Consider the following 21878-nt stretch of genomic DNA (forward strand, 5'->3'; position numbering starts at 1 on the left):
ACTAAGCACTGGGGTAGATACTAATTAGCTAGTTAGGTTGGACACAGTCCCTCTCTCACATGGGGTTTACAGTCTAAATCCTCATTTTACAGATGAGGTAACAAAGGCAAAGAGAAATTAAGTGATTTGCCGAAGCCACACAGCAGAAAAGTGGAGGGGTCAGGATTAGAACCCAGGTCTTCCTGGCTTCCAGGCCTGGAAGGTCTCCACTAGGTCAAGTATTTAATCCCCATTTTACAGACGAGGATACTGAGGCATAGATAAGTTAGTGACTTTCTCACAGAGCCAGGAATAGAATCCAGAGCCCTGGATTCCCAATCCTGCACTCTTTCCACTGGGTTAACCCCTTCCAGTAGATTGTAAACTCCTTGAGAGCAGGGACTGTGTCCACTAACTCTAATGTATTTTACTCCTCCAAGCACTTAGTACAGTATTCTGCACACAGTAAATGCTCAATAAATTTAATTGATTGATTGACTAATTGATTGATCCTTCTTTCTCCCAGACATGGGCTGGATAATTTGGGAGGTGGAAACAGTCTCAGCAACCAAGGCAACTGCCTGCTGTGTTATGGCACTTTGAATCAGCACTAGAAATTTGTTATGGTCACATTGCCCCCAGATGTGTCTTGCAAGCTGAAAGCCATTGCAAAGTGGGCATCCTGGCCTGCCTTCTTACTTGTTGCACCCTGTACCCCAGCCAAAATATGACTGGCAGGGGAAAGAGAGAGAGAGAGAGACAGGGAGAAAGAGAGAGCCAGTGGTAAAATTGACTGATTGATGACCACTAGCACTTTGATTAATTCCTTCATGCAGATTTTCAGTCATAAGGGCTCAGGAAGGAAACGTCCATTTTTTCTTGATGGCTGATTCCATCAACACGGTCTAGTTTCTAGAACACAGGCAAGGGGTCAGAAGGACCTAGATTCTAATCCCAGCTCTGCCACTGGTGTGCTGTGTGACCTTGGGCAAGTCAAAACAGTTCTCTGTGCCTCAGTTCTCTCCTCTCTTAAATGGGTATCAAGACGGGATCCCTATGTGGGACAGGGACTGGGTCGCTCGTATTATGTATTGTTCCCAGTACTTAGAACAGTGCCTGGCACACAGTAAGTGCTTAACAAATATAGTTATTATTAGCGACATGGCAGCTCTAATGGGACAGTCCTTGCTGCAAACCCTATAGCTTTCTCGCGGCTCTCACAGTTATACAGACTTCACTCCTGCAGTGTCCAGGGGAGGAGAGATCATCATCATCATCATCAATTGTATTTATTGAGCGCTTACTATGTGCAGAGCACTGTACTAAGTGCTTGGGAAGTACAAATTGGCAACATATAGAGACAGTCCCTACCCAACAGTGGGCTCACAGTCTAAAAGGGGGAGACAGAGAACAAAACCAAACATACTAACAAAATAAAATAAATAGGATAGATATTTACAAGTGAAATAAATAAATAAATAAATCACACTCCAGGTGCTGGGTGGCTCTCCCACCAATGCCAGAGCCCCTCCACTTAGCTCAGTCCTATTAAGTTTCACGTCACCAAGAGAAACAAGTTTTTATTTCTTAATTGGGCCCAAAAAAGAGTTTGATATGAACAGGTTAAGTGGAAAGGAAGTCAATCCAGCTCTGTTCGGCCAAGTGAAAAATGGAGCCTCCCTAGTAGGCAGTGTTAGCTCCCAGCCTCCGTGGCTCCCAGCAGGCCCACACCAGGGAGACAACCGGATGCCTAGCGGGAGTCCGGAAGCCCATTGGAAATCCTTGTGACCTGGACCACTTATCCTGCCTAGAGACTATCATCATCATCATCATCAATCGTATTTATTGAGCGCTTACTGTGTGCAGAGCACTGTACTAAGCGCTTGGGAAGTACAAGTTGGCAATATATAGAGACAGTCCCTACCCAACAGTGGGCTCACAGTCTAAAAGGGGGAGACAGAGAACAAAACCAAACATAGTAACAAAATAAAATAAATAGAATAGATATGTACAAGTAAAATAAATAAATAGACTACCAGTTGGACTAGCCTTACTACCTCCTGCCAGATAAACTCAGGCAGAACTACCATTGCCCGAGGAAGCCTGAGCGACTGAGGAGGCGGTGGCAGTTTGTAAACAAGGACTGGTGTGCCTGGAGCCACAGAGACCTCCACAGACTCCTTCTTCCAGCAATTGGGTTTAGCTACTTTTTTTAATACTGCTATCTCAGACTGACGATTTAATATTTCACTGTTGCTTTATTTTCCAATTAGATTACGTGCCTTGAGTGGGACACGGACTGTGTCCAATCTGATGCTCTTGCATCTACCCCAGCACTTATCACAGACCTTAATAAATCGCTACAACTAACTCACCAGGGAGCAGTTATTGGCTTAATTACGATGAATCTGGATCTTAAGCAGGGCACTTTGGAGAAAGCTTTCTCTGCAAGGAAAGAGGGGAGTCAGTGGGACATCATTGTTTATTGCCAGTTTCCAGGATGCAAATGATCCTATTAAGTGCTCTTTTCTAAACTGGGAGTGTTTATTAAGGGGACATCCCCTGAATTGCTCACCCAAGGCAGACATTCTGCCACGTCTGGCTCCGACCTTAACTGCTACCCTAAGTTCTTGGCCTTTGTTATTCCTCTAGGCGCAGTCACATGCCTTGTAGACTGTAGTCCTATAGACAGTAAGCTCGTGGTGGACAGGGATGGTGTTTACCAACTCCATTGTATTGTACTTTCCAATACAAGAGAAGCAGCGTAGCTCAGCGGAAAGACCACGGGCTTGGGAGTCAGAAGTCATGGGTTCAAATCCTGGCTCTGCTAACTGTCAGCTGGGCAAGTCACTTAACTTCTCTGGGCCTCAGCTACCTCATCTGTAAAATGGGGATTAAGACTGTGAGCCCCCTGTGGGACAACCTGATCACCTTGCACCCACCGCAGTGCTTAGAACAGTGCACATAGTAAGCACTTAATAAATGCCATCATTATTATTACTTTCCCAAGCACAGAGTGCTCTGCTCACAGTAAATCATAATAATAATATTATGGTACTTGTTAAGTGCTTACTATGTGCTGAGCACTGTTCTAAGCATTGGGGTAGATGCAAATTAATCAGGTTGGTCACAGTCCCTGTCCCACACGGGACTCACACTCTCAAGCCCCATTTTACAGATGAGGTAACGATGAGGTAACTGAGGCCCAGAGAAGTGAAGTGCCTTGCCCAAAGTCACACGGTAGATAAGTGGCAGGGCCAGGATTAGAACCCAGATCCTTTTGACTTCCAGGCCTGTGCTCTACCCACTAAGCCATGCTATCTGTCCAAATGCTTATTAAATGCTTAATAAGCATCATTGATTGATTGAGGCTTGGAAATCATAGAGAAGCAGCATTCCCTAGTTGAAAAAGCACAGACTTGGGAGTCAGAGAAACTGGATTCTAATCCCTGTTCTGCCACATGACTGCTGTGTGACTTTGGCCAAGTCACTCAACTTCTCTGTGCCTCATTTATCACAACCATAAAATGGAGATTGAATCCTACTACTTAAACTGTGAGCCCCATGTGGGATAGGGGCTGTATTCAGTCTGATTAATTTATATCTACCCCAGAGCTTAGAACAGTGTTTAGCTCATAGTAAGTGCTTAGTAAGTACCATAATTATTATGATAGAGCTACTAAAGGTTTGGAAGAAGCATTTCTGTTTTGACCCTAGGGAGGGTGGAATTCGTGTAAATGGGAAGAATTTAGAAAGAACCAGGAAAGAAGGATAACGGGAGGCAAAGAGGTAGAGGGAAAGGGAGTAATGTGAGGACTGTGACGTAAGAAAACCAAAATGCTGTCCTAATAATAATGACTAATAATAATTAATAATGATAATTAACAATAATATTGATTATTAATCATGGTGACAATAATAATAATAATAATGAAAATAACCAACCAAATAATCGATGGCATTTTTTGAGTGCTTACTGTGTGCAGAGCACTCTACTAAGCACTTTGGGAGAGTGCAATACAACAGAGTTGGTAGACACATTCCCTGTCCATAAAGGGCTTATAGTCTAGAGAGGGGGGCAAACACTGAAATAAATTATGGCTATGTTGCTTATTTGTTACGCACTTACTATGTGTCAAGTCCTGTGCTAATTAGATGCAGGGTAATCAGACAAATACAGTTCCTAACTCAGAGTCTAAGGGAAAGAAAGAACAGGTATTTAATTCCTATTTTATAGAGGAGGAAATAATAGTATTTGTTCAGCTTTTACTATGTGCCAAGTAATGTAGTAAGCACTGAGGAAACCGAGGCCTAGAGAAGTTGTGATCTTCCCAAGTTCTTCCAGCAGGCAACTGGCAGAGCTGAGATTACAACCCAGGTCCTCTGACTCCCAGGACTTTGCTGCTTTTTTAGTGGCATTTGTTAAGTGTTCACTATGTGTCAAACACTGTTCTAAATTTTTGAGTAGATACAAGTTAATTAGAGTTTGGGATGATTGAGGGGTTGGAGTGGGTGAGGGAGAGACAATGCTAAGGGAAGAGCAGATGACCTGCTGCTAGCTTAATTCTGCTGTCATAACCTTGTCTGTGCTTTGCTAAATCTCTGTCAGTTGTTTTGTCTTGTCTTATGCTGTAGAATCATCTCCGACCCATAGCAACACCACCATCTCCTAGAACGCCCAGCTCCACCTGCAATCATTCTGGTGGTGTATCCATAGAGTTTTCTTGGTAAAAATACAGAAGTGGTTTACCGTTGCCTCCTTCTGCGTGATAAACTTGAGTCTCTGCCCTCGACTCCCTCCCATGTCGCTGCTGCCCAGCACAGGGGAGTCTTGACTTGTAGCAGATTGTCCTCCACTCGCTAACCATTGCCAAAGCTAGGAATGGAATGGGTAGGCCTCTGCTTGACTCTTCCTCCCTTAGCTCTCAGTTATAGCTTTGCTCTTTCATGAATTTCTTCATTTTTGGATAGTTCACCCAGCACGTCCCCTGTTGAACCATGCGGTTCCCTGTATTCCACTCCTTTCTCTTTCCCTGAACAATTTGTTTATACTTTCCAGTAAGGTTTCTGGGTCTGCTAGTCTCAAAGACCTGCGGGACTGGCCTCCAGGACCTGCTCTCTGCTTTCTTGTCCATCTGGCCCTGAGCCGTGACCCTGGAGAGGTTCCTTGCTATCAGAGCTGGGGAAACACTGGCCTCCCCCACATAATATAGCATAGTGAATAGAGCATGGATCTGGGCACCCGAAGGTCATGGGATCTAATCCTTGTTCTGCCACTTCTCTGATGTGTGACCTTGGGCAAATCACTTTGCTTCTCTGTGCCTCAGTTCCCTCATCTGTAAGATAGGATTAAGATTGTGAGCTCTATATGGGACAGGGGTTGTGTCCAACCCAGTTAGCTTGTATCTACCCCAGTGCTTAGAACAGTGCCTGGCACAGAGTAAGCACTTAAGAAATAGCACAGTGATTAACCCCCACAGCTGGCTACCAGGTAGAACACTGGTCTGGGGACACTCTACAAACCTCCAATAAAAAAAATAGGAAGACAATCATAAGAACGCACACACCCAACAATAACACAAAGAGCACTTAGAAGCCGGAGGAATTGAGGGGCTGGAGTTAGGTGGGAGCCACAGACACTGTCAAATAAACACACCTCCACACTGAACCACATGAAGGCAGACACATATATACTCAGAGAAAAACAGACATAGACATGTTCTTATCATCCAGGCCACAGCTTTCTCCATCTGCAAAGCCTTCCTGAAAATCAAACTGTTCCAGGAGGTGCTCCCACAGGTCCTAGTGAGCTCTGTACTGACCATTAGATAGTAGTACAATGCTCAGCCCAAAGTAGGCACCCAGTCAGGGCTCTGCATGCAGTGGGTACCCATAGATTTGGATGAAAATAACTGAAAAAACCAGAAGGATATTGGAGTTTGTGCTTATCCTTTCTGACATGGTGACCCACCCAAAGAGGAAGTTCATCCAATGACAAATTAATTCTCTCTTTCTTTCCTCTTTTTCCTCTGTTGCTTCAGCATGCTGAAACCATTTTTTTTAGTGAGAGAATATTCCTGCAATAGTTTCCTTTTCCAAGGGGGACCATTAGTGTGAAAAGGTTAAGTCTACTTCCACTTTGGTCCTTGGAGAGTTAGCAGAGTTGTGAAGGTGGAACAAACAAGTGTTAGTGATGGATTGAATATGTGGGTTGAATAAGAGAGAGGAGTCAAGGATAACAACAAGATTATGGGCTTGTGAGACAGGAAGATGGTGGTGCTGTCTACAGTGATGGGAAGGTCATGGGGAAGACAGGGTTTGGGTGGGAGGATAAGGAGTTCAGTTTTGGACATGTTAAGCTTGAGGCGATGGGAGAACATCCAAGTAGAGATGTCTTGAAAGCAAAAGGAAATGTGAGACTGAAGAGAGGGAGAGAGATCAGGGCTGGAGATGTAGATTTGGGTATTGTCCACATAGAGGTGTTAGTTGAGTGAATGAGTTCTCCAAGGGAGTGGGTGTAGATGAAGAATAGAAGGGGACCCAGACCTGAACCTTGAGGGTCCCCCACAGTTAGAAGATGGGAGGCAGAGGAGGAGCCTGGGAAGGAGATTGAGAATGAACAGCCAGGAAGATAAGAGGAGAGCCAGGAGAGGACAGTGTCAGTGAAGCCAAGGTTGGATTAGGTTTCCAGGAGAAGGGGGTAGTACACAGTGTCGAAGGCAGCTGAGTGGTCAAGGAAGATTAGGATGGAGTAGAAGCCATTGGATTTGGCAAGAAGGAGATCATGGGTGTCATTTGAGAGGGTGATTTCTGTGGAGTGAAGGGGATGGAAGCCAGATTGGAGGGGGTTGAGGAGAGAACTGGAGGAAAGGAATTTGAGACAGCAGGTGTAAATAACTCACTCAAGGAGTTTGGAGAGAATCATTATTATTATTAATCATATTTATTGAGTGCTTATTGTTGTGCAAAACACTATGCTAAGTGGTTAGGAGAATACAATATAACATCAAATACCTTCCCTGACCAAGCTCACAGTCTAGAGGGATGGTAGGTGGGAAATGGGGCGATAACTAGAGGGAACCGTGGGATTAATGGAGGGTTTTTTCAGGGCAGGGGAGACATGAGCATGTTTGACAGCAGTGAGGAAGAAATCATTGGGGAGCAAAGAGTTGAAGATGGCTGTTAGGGAGGGAAGAAAGGAGGGAGTGAGAGTTTTGATAAGGTGTGAAGGAATGGGGTTGAATGTGCAGGTGGAAGGGGTGGCTTTTGTGAGGAGGCAGGAGATCTCTAGAGATACTGCTGGGAAGGATGGGAGAGTTGAAGAGGGGACCAGAAGGGGAAGGGACTGAGGAGGGGCAGGGGCGATTTTATGGAGCTCATGCCTGATAGTGGAAAGTTTCTTAATACAGTAGGTGGCCAGGTCATTGGGACAAGGGATGGAGAAGGTGGGGTCGGGGGGCAGGGAGCCAGAGGAGGGAGTTAAATATCTGGAACAACTGGCGAGGTCTATGGGCAAGGGTGTCAATAAGGGTGGAGAAATGCTTTTGCTGGGCAGAGGAAAGGATAGAGTTAAAGCATGTAAGGACAAACTTGAAGTGGATGAAGTTGGTCTGATATTTAGATTTCCACCAGCAGTGCTCTAGGTCTCAAACACAAGAGTGAAGGAGGCAAACTATGCAGGCAATCCAGGGTTTTGGGTTAGTGGTACAAGATCGACAAAGGGATAGGGGACTGGGTGAGTCGAGTTCAGTAAATATAAATAAATAAATAATAATGGCATATATTAAGCGCTTACTATGTGCAAAGCACAGTTCTAAGCGCTGGGGAGGTTACAAGGTGATAAGGTTGTCCTTCTGGGGGCTCACAGTCTTAATCCCCATTTTACAGATGAGGTAACTGAGGCACAGAGAAGTGAAGTGACTTGCCCAAAGTCACACAGCTGACAATTGACAGAACTGGGATTTGAACCCATGACCTCTGATTCCAAAGCCTGTGCTCTTTCCACTGAGCTATGTTGCTTTTCACTAGAAGAGAGAGGGTAAAGAGGTAGCGAGGGTGATGTTGAGAGCATCTATTTGGTCATCAAGGAAGGGTAGTTTGGGTATGGAGGCTAAGTGAGGAATGATGAGGTAAGAAAATTGGATGGGATCTAAAGATTGGAGGTCTTTTTGGGAGAATAGAACAGATTTACAGGGAGAAGGTGCATTGGGGAGGAGGCAGATATATACCCTTATATCATAGGAGGGGAGCTCATCGCATGACAGAGGAGCTGCCCCACTACCATGCCACTGGGACTCCCATCAGCCCCTGCTCCAGCTTAGGAAGGACTCAAACAGCAGGAACTTACCTTCTCCTGGATCGACCCCTTCTTATGCAAGCAAACTGCTACTATTTGTACATGCTCTGGTCTTGCCTCTTCTAGTCTATTGCATTAGCCTCTTCCCTGGTCTCCCAGCCTCCAGCATCTGCCTTCTTCCATCTATACCATGTGTTGCACAGGTTATCTTCTGATTGTCTTCTCTATTTATAGTAATGCTTGTCTCCCCCTCTAGACTGTAAGCTCCTTGTAGGCAGGAAACAAGTCTACCAACTCTGTTATAGCATATTCTCCCAAGCGCTTAGTACAGTGCTTTATGAATATGATTGATTGATCAAACATGGGTTAGTGGTATGAGATCGACAAAGGGCTCAGGCTTAGGCCACATCTCTCCCCTCCTCAAAATCCTCCACTGGTTCTCTGGATCTCTTTGAATCAAACAAATGCTCACAATTGGCTTTAAGGCTTTCCCATAACCGACCAAACCTTACCTAGCTATGTTCTTCATACCCACTTTTCCAACTCACTATCTTCTCACTGCATGAGCCAATCTTCTAGCTGTACCTCACTCTAGCATCTCTTTCCTCCATCCCTTCACTCCTGCTGTCCCTCTGCCCTGGAGCTCTCTCCCTTCTCACATCGGGCAGACCACAGCTCTTCCCACATTCAAATCCTTCCTGATGGTGAACATGAAAGGGAGGGAGTTTCAGGCCAGAGGATGGATATAGGCAAGGTTTGGCAGTGAAGTAGATGAGGTCACGGTACAGTGAGTAGGTTGGCCTTAGAGGGTCCAACACCATTCTTTAAGCTCAGTGCTATCAAGCTCACCATTTTAAGTTTGGCATGGTCCCTGGGGAAAGGAAGTCATTCACATTGTTTTGGTGCAGGAAGTTCTATAGCTGAACCCTCAGTCTTGCCAGGAATTTGGTATCTGTGTATTCAATCAAATTCAGTTATACGGGCAAGATTAAGGTCAGGCTGACCTTACGCTGCTGCCCATCCTCGGAAGCAGTCAGAGATTTAAGTTTTCTGGATCCAGGCATACATACGTACACCATTGGTGAACACTTTCTTTGGCTAAGAAAACAGTAGCAGTAAATCAGCAGGGTCAGTATGAGACTTCTAATCATTTTGGCACTTGATAAGTGCATACCATCAATCAATCTATAAAGCTTATTTCTTGAGTGCTTACTTTATGCAAAGCACTGTAATAAGCATTTGTGACAGTACAATGTAACAAAGCTAGCAGATGCATTCCCTGCCCAGAGGAAACTTACAGTCTAGAGGACTGTCAAGCACAGTACCTCTCCCATATAATAATAATAATAATAATAATAATAATAATAATTGTTAAGTGCTTACTATGTGCCAAGCACTGTTCTAAGTGCTGGGGTAGATACAAGGTAATCAGGATATCCCACGTGGGGGGGTCACAGTCTTAATCCCCATTTTACAGATGAGGTAACTGAGGCACAGAAAATTAAGTGGCTTGCCCCAAGTCACACAGCTGTTAAATGGCAGAGCAGGGATTAGAACCCATGCTGCTTCTCACATTCATTCATTCATTCAATCGTATTTATTGAGCACTTACGGTGTGCAGAGCACTGTACTAAGCATTTGGAAAGTAAAAGTCGGCAACAAATAGATACGGTCCCTACCCAACAATGGGCTCACAGTCTAGAAGGGGGAGACAGACAACAGAACAAAACATGTAAATAGGTGTCAAAATCATCAGAACAAATAGAATTATAGCTATATGCACATCATTAACAAAATAAATAGAATAGTAAATACATACAAGTAAAATAAATAGAGTAATAAATCTGTACAAATATATACAAGTGCTGTGGGGAGGGGAAGGAGATAGGGCAGAGGTGGGGATGGAGAGGAGGAGAGGAAAAAAGGGGGCTCAGTCTGGGAAGGCCTCCTGCAGGAGGTGAGCTCTCAGTAGGGCTTTGAAGGGAGCTAGCTTGGCTGATGTGTGGAGGGAGGGCAGTCCAGGCCAGGGGAAGGATGTGGGCGGGGGGTTGATGGTGGGATAGGCAAGAATGAGGCACAACTGGGAGGTCAGTGGCAGAGGAGCAGAGGGTATGGGCTGGGCTGTAGAAGGAGAGAAAGGAGGTGAGGTAGGAGGGGGCGAGGTGATGGAGAGCCTTGAAGCTGAGAGTGAAGAGTTTTTGCTTGATTCGCGGGGCTTACATGGGGTTCACAGTCCGAGTACTTTGAAATTTCAAATGCAATCACTTTGGATTTGGTTTCACAAGGATATTTTTTGTCCCTTCTCTGGAGGACTGTGAATAGCCCATTACTGGGTTTCCATTCTGGCCATATTGACAGAAAGTCTCACACTTACTATGTGCCAAGCATTGTTTTCGGAGCCGGGTTAGATACAGTACAATCACACTAAAGTCACTGGATCTCATGGGGCTCACAGTCTAAGATGGAGAAAAGATTATTTTTATCCTCATTCTACAGGTGAGGCTCAAAGAGTTGTCCAAGGTCACCCAGCAGGCCAGTGACAGAGCTGAGGCAAGAACCCAAGTGACCTGATTCCCAGGCCCATACTCTTCTCACTAGACCATGTCTTGCTGCTTTCATAGAACACGAAATAAGCATTTTAATGTCCCATTCTAGCTGGTCTTCAACAATTCCAAATGAGGCCATTTCACTCTGAAACTCAACATCAAAGCAACTCATTTTACCTTCTCCTCCAGGTCTTCTCGACTTTTAAAACATTTTGTCAAATCCTCTTCCCTCTGTAATTGTCATCTTCAACTGTTTGCTCTTTGAGGGATCCTTCCCTGCTGCCTACAAAGAGGCTCATATCTTCCAATCCTAAAAAAAATCTCTAAATGTCACTTCACCATCTAGTTACTGCCCCAATTCCCTCCTCCCGTTCCAAACTGAACTCCTTGAATGGATTGTATATGCTCACTGCCTCCATTTCTTCATCTTCATCTTCTTTGAACTCTTTACAACCTGACTTGATCCCTTCCACTGAGACCACCCTTTCTAAGTTTCCATGACCACCTTTTTACCAGTTCTCTTGGACTTATTCTTTTCTAATCCTTCTTGACTTCGTGGCGGGCTTTGGCACTATGGACTGCTCCCTCCTCTTGTTAACACTATCTTATCTTGGTTTTACCAACATGGTTCTCTCCTGCTTCTCCTCTTACCTCTCTGGCTGAGCCTTCTCAGCCTTTTTTAACCAGATCCTCCTCTGACTCTTGCTCCTTAACTGTAGGTGTCCCTCAGGGCTCAGTTCTGGGTCTCCTTCTCTTCTCAGCTTACTCACTTACTCATCTTACTCTTACTCACTCCCTTGGGGAACCCATCTACCTTAACAGCTTCAACTATCACCTCTATGCAAATGATTCCCAACAACTGTTTGTTAGCCATGACTTATCTCCTTTTTTTTAATGATGGTATTTGTTAAGATCTTACTATGTGCTAAGCACTGCTCTAAGTGCAGGGGTAGATACGGATAATCAGGTTGGACACAGTTCCCGACCTGCTTGGACTCACAGTTGAAGTCAGAGGGTGGAGGATTTAATCCCTATTTTACAGGTGAGGTAACTGAGGTGCAGTTGAGTGATTGGCCCAAGGTCACATAGCAGACACGTGGGGAGCCAGGATTAGTACTCACGTCCTCTGACCCACAGGATTGTGCTAGTGGAAACACTAGGCCACACTCCTCCATGATCTCACATCTCTTTTTACCTTTAGGACACCCTTCCAACACTTCAAACTCTTCATTTTTCCTGGGTAAGTGTCAGCGGCAATTATAGAATGGTGGCAGTAGTGGGTGAGGGTATTTGGCCTTGGCTGCCTCCTTCCTTCTCCCATTGGTGAGGGGTGGATTATAAAGAAAGTTTTGCAGTAAGAAAGGAACTGTGCTATGCCATTGTCTCAAAATATCCTGATTGTAGTTTACATCAGGAATTCCTCAGTTTCCCACAGCCCTTCCTGTAAATGGAAATAGTACATCAAAATAAAGCCCTAGAAGCCACGGCCATGTTGTTGACCTAAAGATTCAGAGTCTGTTGCTCCTCATGCCTTACTAGTTTTTTTAATTGTTCCCACATCCCAAGTTATCCCCTTGTCCCTTCCTACCCTCTGTCCTGTATCACTGCCCTGTGAATGCTTTAACACAGCATGCATGATAAGCCATATTTCTAATCCTAATTTTACCATTGTTCATGATAACAAGAGAGTGCTGGAAGCTTGGAAAGGCATACTGAACTTGTATCGCATGACCTGAGATCATATGGCATTCTTCACAACATAGACCCAAATGAAATAAATGACGGAATGCATGTTATAATCATATCAATGGAATTATAATAAATTGTATGTCATATGACCACATTTCTCTTTTCTGGGAGCTCACATAGTCTATGACTTCATGCCCTGAAGGCATGCCCCTGTCCTCTTCTTTGACCAGCAGCTGTTAACTGCTGCCAAAACTGGACTTCAAGTATAAGTCCTGCTGCCATTGTATTCGCTTCTGTCCCTGCAGTCATCATCATCGTCATCATCAATCGTATTTATTGAGTGCTTACTATGTGCAGAGCACTGTACTAAGCGCTTGTGTAGTACAAATTGGCAACATATATAGACAGTCCCTACCCAACAGTGGGCTCACAGTCTAAAAGGGGGAGACCGAGAACAAAACCAAACATACCAACAAAACAAAATAAATAGAATAGATATGTACAAGTAAAATAAATAAATATATAAATAGAGCAATAAATATGTACAAACATATATACATATATACAGGTGCTGTGGGGAAGGGAAGGAGGTAAGATGGGGGGGATGGAGAGGGGGACAGTCAAAAATGACACTTTGCGGTAGTCTACCAGGAAGGATGGTTTCCACCAAGATCATTACTGGTGGGCCCTTCCACCATCACAACCATCAGCTCACCAGCCTTGGCCTTCCTTCTATTACCTCAACCCCATCATTCCCTTGTATCCTCTCAACTCCAATACAGACTATTTAGCAAACTCTATTCCAGTTCTGGAGGCATTCATTCAATCATATTTAGTGAGCATTTGCTGTGTGCAGAGCACTGTACTCGGTGTTTGGGAAGTACATTATAACAATGAACAGACACATTCCCTGCCCATAACAAGCAATCTAGCCCTCTGCAATCCCAAGACCAGCAATCTATGACAGTCACCAATTGCACCCACATCTGGCTTGACATTAGGAAGGAGCTTTTGAAGGCAGAAATAGCTGTACCATCTAGTAGAGTTCAAGTCTCCCCACCGCACCTCACTTTGGCTCTTTGCTGTGGGTCCTCATAAGATACACCAAACATAATGAATCAATGTTTTCATCTTAAATGTTCTTCAAGTTGCTTTTCCTATTGCTTGCTGTAATTTGACAAATTCTTGTGTTCCTTTAAACACTCATTGCTTAGCTATGAATTTAATTTCTCTAGAGGTACAAACCCTGAACCTAGTGGGTACATTGTGTATAGAGTTACTTTCCTTTGGCTGCCAAATCACTGCTTCCAATGCAGACCTCATAATTGTGACTAAGCCTGGGCATTTATACCCATAAAAGGCACCTAAAAAGTGCAATAACCAAAATAAAACCATTCCACCCAGCAGAGTATACACTCAAAAATATTGGAAGTAGGCAATGAATTTGAAAATGTGTTGTGTTAAAAATAGCATTGGATGGACTTCAATTACAGGGATGAAGCCATCCGAGTTTACTAAAAAGTTTGTTCCGATAAGGTTGGTGTTGGATGTTTTAGATATCAATCAATCAGTGGTATTTACTGATCACTTACTGTGTGCAGAGCTAAGCCCTTGGGAAAGTATACAATTACAACAGAGTCCCTGCCTATAACAAGCTAACAGTCTAGAGGGGGAGACAGACAGTAATACAAATGAATACATAAATAGATATGCAAATAAATTATGGATACGTACATAAGTGTTTTGGGGTTGCCAAGTGCCCAAAGGGTATACATCCAAGTGCATAGATGTCTCAGAAGTGAGAAGGAGTAAGGGAGAAGACAGCTTAGTCAGTGATTTGTGACTTGGAGTCGACCATCTTAAAGTTTGTTACTTCCATTTCTACAGTGGAAAAGGAATGGGATTTCAAATTTTCCTTACTCTCAGGGATATGTGAAATTTATTGAGTTAGCTATGAGAAGGTGCTTACGGTGTGCTAAATGTGCTTGATTTTGGAAATTGAGTGAACACTTACCTACATTGATACTGGATTGAGAAGCTGGGGAATTAATCCTGCAATTTTTACATTCATTCATTCAATCGTATTTAATGAGCGCTTACTGTGTGCAGAGCACTGTACTAAGCTCTTGGGAAGTACAAGTCGACATCTAGAGGGACTATTAAAGTGAGCCAGATTTTAAAAGTAAAAAAAGAAATCCAAAACAGTTAAGGGTTTTGTCTGTGGAAGAGTGCAAATGAAAATACAAAATGAAACTGATCCAACTGGTATTCATCAAACAGGCTTTTCAAGGTCAGAAGAGATTGGTAGAAAATGGAAAACACAATTTCCAGATCTCCAGAAGAGACCAGACAATAAAGATAAGCTTGTTTCACTGCATATTAGGGGGATGGGGCTTAGAAACTATCTTAATAGCTGAAATAAAAGGTGTTTTCAAGAAAGCAAACCTTGATAAAAGGAAACCAGCTTGATTTCTCTAAAGAACAGGTTATGCTTCTTTAACTTGCCGGAATGCGGAGGTTTTACTGCAACTGCAGCAAAGTAAAACGCAGTGTCTTCTATAGTTTTGAGACAAAGGCTTGGAGAGGCTTGAGTAACTTTGATTTTGGACCCAAGATCAATGTCTACAGGGGCCTGGGCCATGAATTAAAGGCTGGGCATCTCTGCCTCTACTAAACTGTGACAGTAGTCAGGAGGAAGTGGGAGGGCCAGAGGCCTTGTTAGAGTCCAAATATTGAGTCTTGATTGGGCTGTTGGCCCATGGGCTTGGCTTCTGGACAAGATCAGGGGTTAATAGGATTCTCTCTTCCTCTCCAGCCGCTACCATCGTACGATCCCTTCCAAACAGCTCTGTGGATTTATGCTCCTCAGGGCAGGGAATAAGTCTCAGGCTTCTGTTGTACTTTCCCAAGCACTTATTACAGCCAGGGGTGCTCAGTAAGTACCATTACCACCACAGCATGGTCTGGTGGAAAGAGCATGGGCCTGGGGAGTCAGAGGACCTGGGTTCCAGTCCCGGCTCTGCCACATGCCTACTGCATGACTTCATGCAAATCAATGAACTTCTTCATTCATTCATTTATTCGATAGTATTTATTGAGCACTTCCTGTGTGCAAAGCCCTGTCCTAAGTGCTTGAAAGAGTACAAACAACAATAAATAGACACATTCCCTACCCATAGTGAGCTTACAGTCTAGAGGGCGATACAGACATTCATATAAATAAAACATTTATTACAAATATGTACATAGGTTTCCTCATCTGTGAAATGGAGATTGCATTCCTGTTCTCTCTCCTATCTAGACTGTGATTCCCAGGTGGGATAAAGACTGGGTTCAACCTGATTAGCTTCTATCCATCCCAATGCTTAGTACAAGATTTGGTGCAAAGAAAGCACTTAAAGACTGGAGTCATTATGAATATCACCACAATCATGGGGAGGCCACTTCTCTAGGTAGTCTGGGAGACACCTCAAGAGAAATCTTAGAAGCCCCTTTTCTCCTTAGAAACACCCTACCTTTATTTTAAATAAAAAGATGAAACTCAGCGGCTTGACTAGATTCAGTTCTGGCACATTTGCAGAGTTGCTTGACTTAGTTTTCTTTTCCTCCCATGTTCATAGTTGAGTCTGAAGCAGTTTGGTTGAATTCCAGAATTCCCCCAAATACTGAACTTTGTCATGGGGATATGATACTTATGGGACTTGCCACCAGAAGGGAGACATCAAGATCTACATCAAGATCTCTAAGATGAAAGACCTGGAACAAGCCACCTGCCTTGTTCTGTCTCAGATCCCCAACTGGGCCCTTAGGTTAAAGGTACTACTTCCTGGCAAAATCACCAAGAGGGCAAGGATGAGATAGGTTGGCTCCACATAGCATCTTGGCTAGATATCAAAAGGGGTCCCAGCTTGGCTGCTGGTTTCTCCCAGGAGTTTTAGGATAGTGGGGCCAAGATGTTCTAAACTAGAAATTAGCATTTTTACCCACTCGATCCCACAGATTCAAACCCACTCATCTTTTAAAGTGGGGCCATTTAGCACTGTATGTAGGGTGGAAACTAAGTCATATAGTGGGAAACAGCACAGGACGAGGAATCAGGAGACCTGGATTCTAAACCTAGTTCCAGCACTTGCCTGCTGTGTGACCTTGGGCAAGTCACATCTCTTTTCATTTTCCTTATCTGTAAAATGGAGATTTAAATACCCACTTTCCCTCTGCCTTAGACTGGGAGCTTTATGTGGGACAAAGACTGCGTCAGATCTGATTATATTTACCCCATGCTTGGCACCTGGTAAGTGCTCAATGAATAATATTATTATTAAAGTACTTATTATTATTATTATTATTACTACATTTGTTAAGCACTTACTAGGTGTCACACACTGTTCTAAACACTGGGATAGATACAAGTTTATCAGGTTGGACACAGTCTCTGTTCCACATGGGACTCACAATTTAAGTAGGAAGAAGAACCATAATTCAATCCCCTTTTTCAGATGAGGAAACTGGGGCACAGAGAAGTTAAATGATTTGTCCTTTCATACTTCAATTTCATTAATTATCCTAATCCCCGCCTTTTCTGCAAAGAACAAATGGTAAATTATATTAAATGATGTTAAATTTCCTTAAGTAGTTGTGTATTACTTGGGCACTCTTATTTCACATGTTTTAAATATAATTAGCCCAGAATGAAATAATGTGGATTTGATTTGGAATGCTTGAAACTCATCTTTTTTAAACAAATACCTGGCAGGAAGAAATGATAGACAGTTGCTGGGGGTATGCAAGCCAAGCTTAGGGATCTGATTCTCACACTGGATAGCACGGGGCTGCCACTGAAACAAGGGGTCATATGAGAGAGAAAACAGAGAGAAAAAGAGAGAGAGAGAGAGAGAGAGATAAGGGAGGGAGTGTAGGAAAAAGACAGAGCAGAAGAGAAATAAAGACTGCCCAGGACTCTAGCCCACATCCTACCTCTGGCCTGGATTGCCCTCCCTCCTCATATCAGACAGATAATTGCTCTCCCGCACTTCAAAGCCTGATTGAAGACACACCTCCTCCAGGAGCCCTCCTCTCCTTTTCTCCCATTCCCTTCTGTGCCACTCATGCTTGCTTCTTCAATCATCCTCTCCCTTCCCCATGGAACCTATGCATATATCTGTATATATCCGTAATTTATTTATCTATCTATTTATTGATATTAATGTCTCTTTCCCCCTCTAGACTGTGAGCTCGCTGTGGGTAGGGAATGTGTCTGATGTTATATTGTACTCTCCCAAGGGCTTAGTATCATTCTTTACACACATTAAGTGCTAAATAAGTATGATTACTACTACTACTACTACTACTACTACTACTAATAATAATAATAATAATAATAATAGAAGGAGGGAGAGCAGGAAAGAGAAAAAGAGTGGGAGAGAGGGCAGAAGAAAAGAGAAGGCAGGAGAAAGATTTGGGGAGAGAGAGTTATCAGCATCCTTTCTGATCTCCCATCCTCTTGTCTCTCCCCACTTCAGTCTATACTTCACGCTGCTGCCTGGATTATCTTTCTACAGAAATGCTCTGGGCATGCCACCCCTCTCAAAAATCTCCAGTGGTTGCCTATCAACCTTCGCATGAAACAAAAATTCCTCAATATCAGCTTCAAAGCTCTCCATCACCTTGTCCCATCCTACCTCACCTTCCTTCTCTCCTACAGCCCAGCCTGCACACTCTGCTCCTCTGCTGCTAACCTCCTCATTGTGCCTTGTTCTCGCCTGTCCCGCTGTCGACCCCTAACCCACATCCTATCTCTGGCCTGGAATGCCCTCCTTCCTCACATCCGCCAAACTGGCTCTCTTCCCCCCTTCAAAGCCCTACTGAGAGCTCACCTCCTCCAGGAGGCCTTCCCAGACTGACCCCCCCTTTCCTCTGCTCCTCCTCCCCTCCCCATCGCCCCTACTCCCTCCCTCTGCTCTACCCTCTTCCCCGCCCCACAGCACTTGTGTATATTTGTGTATATTTATTATTCTATTCATTTTATTAATGATGTGTATATATCTATAATTCCATTTATCTATTTTGATGCTATTGATGCCTGTCTACTTGTTTTGTTGCTTGTCACCCTTTTCTAGACTGTGAGCCCGTTGTTGGGTAGTGTGGCTAGTGGCTAGTGTAGCAGTGTGGCTTAGAGCACAGGCTTGGGAGTCAGAGGGTGTGGGTTCAAATCCCGGCTCCACCACTGATCAGCTGTGTGACTTTGGGCATGTCACTTCACTTCTCTTTGCCTCAGTTACCTCATCTGTCAAATGGAGATTAAGACTGTGAGCCCCACGTGGGACAACCTGATAACCTTGTATATACCCCAGCGCTTAGAACAGTGCTTGGCACATAGTATGTGCTTAACAAATGCCTTTATTATTCTTCTAGACTGTGAGCCCGTTGTTGGGTAGGGACCGTCTCTATATGTTGCCAACTTGTACTTCCCAAGCGGTTAGTACAGTGCTCTGCACACAATAAGCACTCAATAAATATGATTGAATGAATGAATGAATGGTCTCTGTTGCCGGATTGTACTTTCCAAGCACTTAGTACAGTGCTGTGCACAAAGTAAGCGCTCAACAAATACGATTGAGTGAATGATGGCATCTTTCCTCTCTGACTGGCAGCATGGGCAACTTGGGCGGGGCCTGGCCTCCGTCCATGCCACCCGCTCCAACTGCCTCTTCCTGTCCCTCCCCACGAAGTAAAATGAGTTTTCTGAACGTGTAAACACAGCACACTGATCCAAGGTAATCACAGCTTTGGAAGCCAGCTCCATGCTGTAGGTTTGGTGGAGGTGCAGGTGAACTGCTCCGGCTTCCTTCAAGATTATGCAGCTGTTCCCAGGAGGCACTCCAGAGAGATCTTTCATTTGCATTTAATTGCTCCATCTGGCAGGATAGTTATGGGATAGTCATCAGAAAAAGCAGTCCAATGCATACTGTTATCTGATTGTGGTTTGGCCAGCCTTGCTTTCGAGTTTGGTTTCAAATATGAGTTAATTGATTTTCTTTTCTTCCAAAATACACTGAGGGCCTCCATCCTGCTTTCTTTTATTGTTCCCACTGTAAATTCTAGGATTAGGGATCATGGTTGTGTACATTTTGCTGTCTGGCAATTGCTCAGGAATTGATTGGGCAGATATTTTGTTTGTCCTTTACTATTCATTCATTCAATCGTATTTATTGAGTGCTTACTGTGTGCAGAGCACTGTACTAAGCGCTTTACTACTTTGTTCTTCTCTGGGGCATTTGTGCCCTTCTCTTTTCCCTCCTTCTCTAAATCTTTTCTAGTTTGCTTGGGCTCATTGTAGGAAGAGAGAAGAGGTGAAACTGGGCTTCAATCATTGCATCTTGTGTATGAGTCTCTCTCATCCAGAGCTACTTGGACACTTCCCTGGAGAACTAAAACATGAGCTGCTCTGCTTATCTGCTCATATATTTGTTCATATCAGAAATAGCAATATTTCTTTGAGGCTTAGCTGTATTGGAAATGTGAATTAGGAGAAACTGGTGTCCATTCATAAATGTGTTTAGGTTATTGGGGAGTGTCTGTGCCATTTGCATGAATTGTTATTGACTGATTTTTGTTTTGCCTACTCAATTATTTGTGGTTTGGGATCATCCTTGCCAAAACTTGGATCTGTTTCTCTGAGTGGTTAAGAAATGGATGCATATCTTCAGGGACAAGCTAATGAGACAGGTTCCCTGACAAGTTAGGTGAAGTAATTTCTTCTCTCATTAGTTATTTTTATATTTTGAAGGTCTAAAATGGTAAAGATGGCCTTATGGGAAGCATGAGCTATAGATTTACACTTTATAAATCATCCTTGGACATTTTCGTTGTGAATCACTGTGAGATGCAGAGTGATAGCCTAACAGGTGGTCATTGAGTGGAAAGGTTATGTTGGCTGTCTTCCCACTTGGTTCATGTTTTTTTCCTGTTTCCTTTTCTACTCCATCAAATTACATCAATCAATCAGTCGTATTTATTGAGCACCACCTGAGCTGTAGAATTGGGAGGGAGTCCCAGGAAGGATAAAGGGCATAAGAACAGTGGAGAGAGAGTGGAGAACAAGGTTCATTTAGAAGATGAGGTTAGAAGAAGAGAAGAGGGTGAGCTGAGGTGTAATGGGGGAAGAGAACCAATAAGTAAGATGGAAAGATCTGGTGAAGGGATATACTATAAGCTTGTTGTGGGCGGGTGAAGTGTCTACCAACTCAGGTATGGTACTCTCCCAAGTGCTTAGTACAGTGCTTTGCACATAGTGAGTGCTCAATAAATACCACTGATTAATGGATGTAGAGGGAAATAATAGGCATTGAAGGCTTTGAAGATTGGGTAGATGTGTCAGAGTTTTAGGAAGATGTTCTGGGCAGCTGGTTGAAGTAGGGCAAGGCTGAAGGCTGGGGAGCCAATGAGAAGAGTCACAAAATAGTCCAGTCAGGAAATGACAAGGATCTGAAACAAGGTGGTGGCTATTTGGTGAAGCGCAAGGGCAAATTTGGAATATATTGTAGAGGAACAACTGACCGGATTGAGCGTTAGTCTTAATGTGATCAAAGGTGGCCCAAAGGTTGTTTCTGAGAATGAGGGGAGGATGGTGTGGTCTGTGGAGACTCCAAAGTCTCCTTAAGAGTCATCTCTTCCAAGAGGTATTTCTCAACTAATTCCCGCATCTCTGGACTTGTCAACCCATCAGTCACCTTACTACCTATGGGTCTTGTCTTGTCTTCTGCCGTCGAGTCATTTCTGAATTTCCAGAATGCCCCGCTCTCCATCAGCAATCGTTCTGGTAGTGTATCCATAGAGTTTTCTTGGTAAAAATATGGAAGTGGTTTACCACTGTCACCTTCCGCACAGTAAATTTGAGTCTCCACCCTAGACTCTCTCCAGTGCTGCTGCTGCCCAGCTTGGGTGAGTTTTGACTTGTAGCAGATTGCCTTCCACTCACTAGCCACTGCACAAGCTAGGAATGGAATGGGTAGGCCTCTGCTTGACTCTCCCTCCCATAGCCAAGACAGGTAGAGTACTGGAAACTCTCCAGGTTCGACCCTGAAAGGGGTACCTATGGTTATATTCCCAGTTATTGTTGTTTTTTTTATGGTATTTATTAAAGTCTGGGGGTAGATACAAGCTAATCAGTTTGGACATAGTTCATGTCCCAAATGGGGCTCATAGCATTAGTCCCCATTTTACAGATGAGGTGACTGAGGCACAGAGAATCTAAGTGATCTGCCCAAGGTTACACAGCAGACAAGTGGCCTATGCTCTATCCACTAGGCCACAGGGCTTCTCTCTGGCATAATGGAGAGAACCCCATATTAAGAAAAAGTCACAGTGTA

General features: G+C 43.9%; 1 non-coding gene across 1 annotated transcript; it reads right to left on the reverse strand.

Moving 5' to 3' along the window:
- Positions 1-21460: 21460 nt before the first annotated feature.
- LOC119938942 lies at positions 21461-21598 on the reverse strand. Its single transcript, XR_005454626.1, has one exon. It is a non-coding gene; the product is annotated as a small nucleolar RNA SNORA7 (small nucleolar RNA).
- Between the last annotated feature and the right edge of the window lie 280 nt (positions 21599-21878).

This window comes from Tachyglossus aculeatus, chromosome 16, assembly GCF_015852505.1.
Source record: "Tachyglossus aculeatus isolate mTacAcu1 chromosome 16, mTacAcu1.pri, whole genome shotgun sequence".
In the NCBI taxonomy this organism is placed as follows: domain Eukaryota; kingdom Metazoa; phylum Chordata; class Mammalia; order Monotremata; family Tachyglossidae; genus Tachyglossus; species Tachyglossus aculeatus.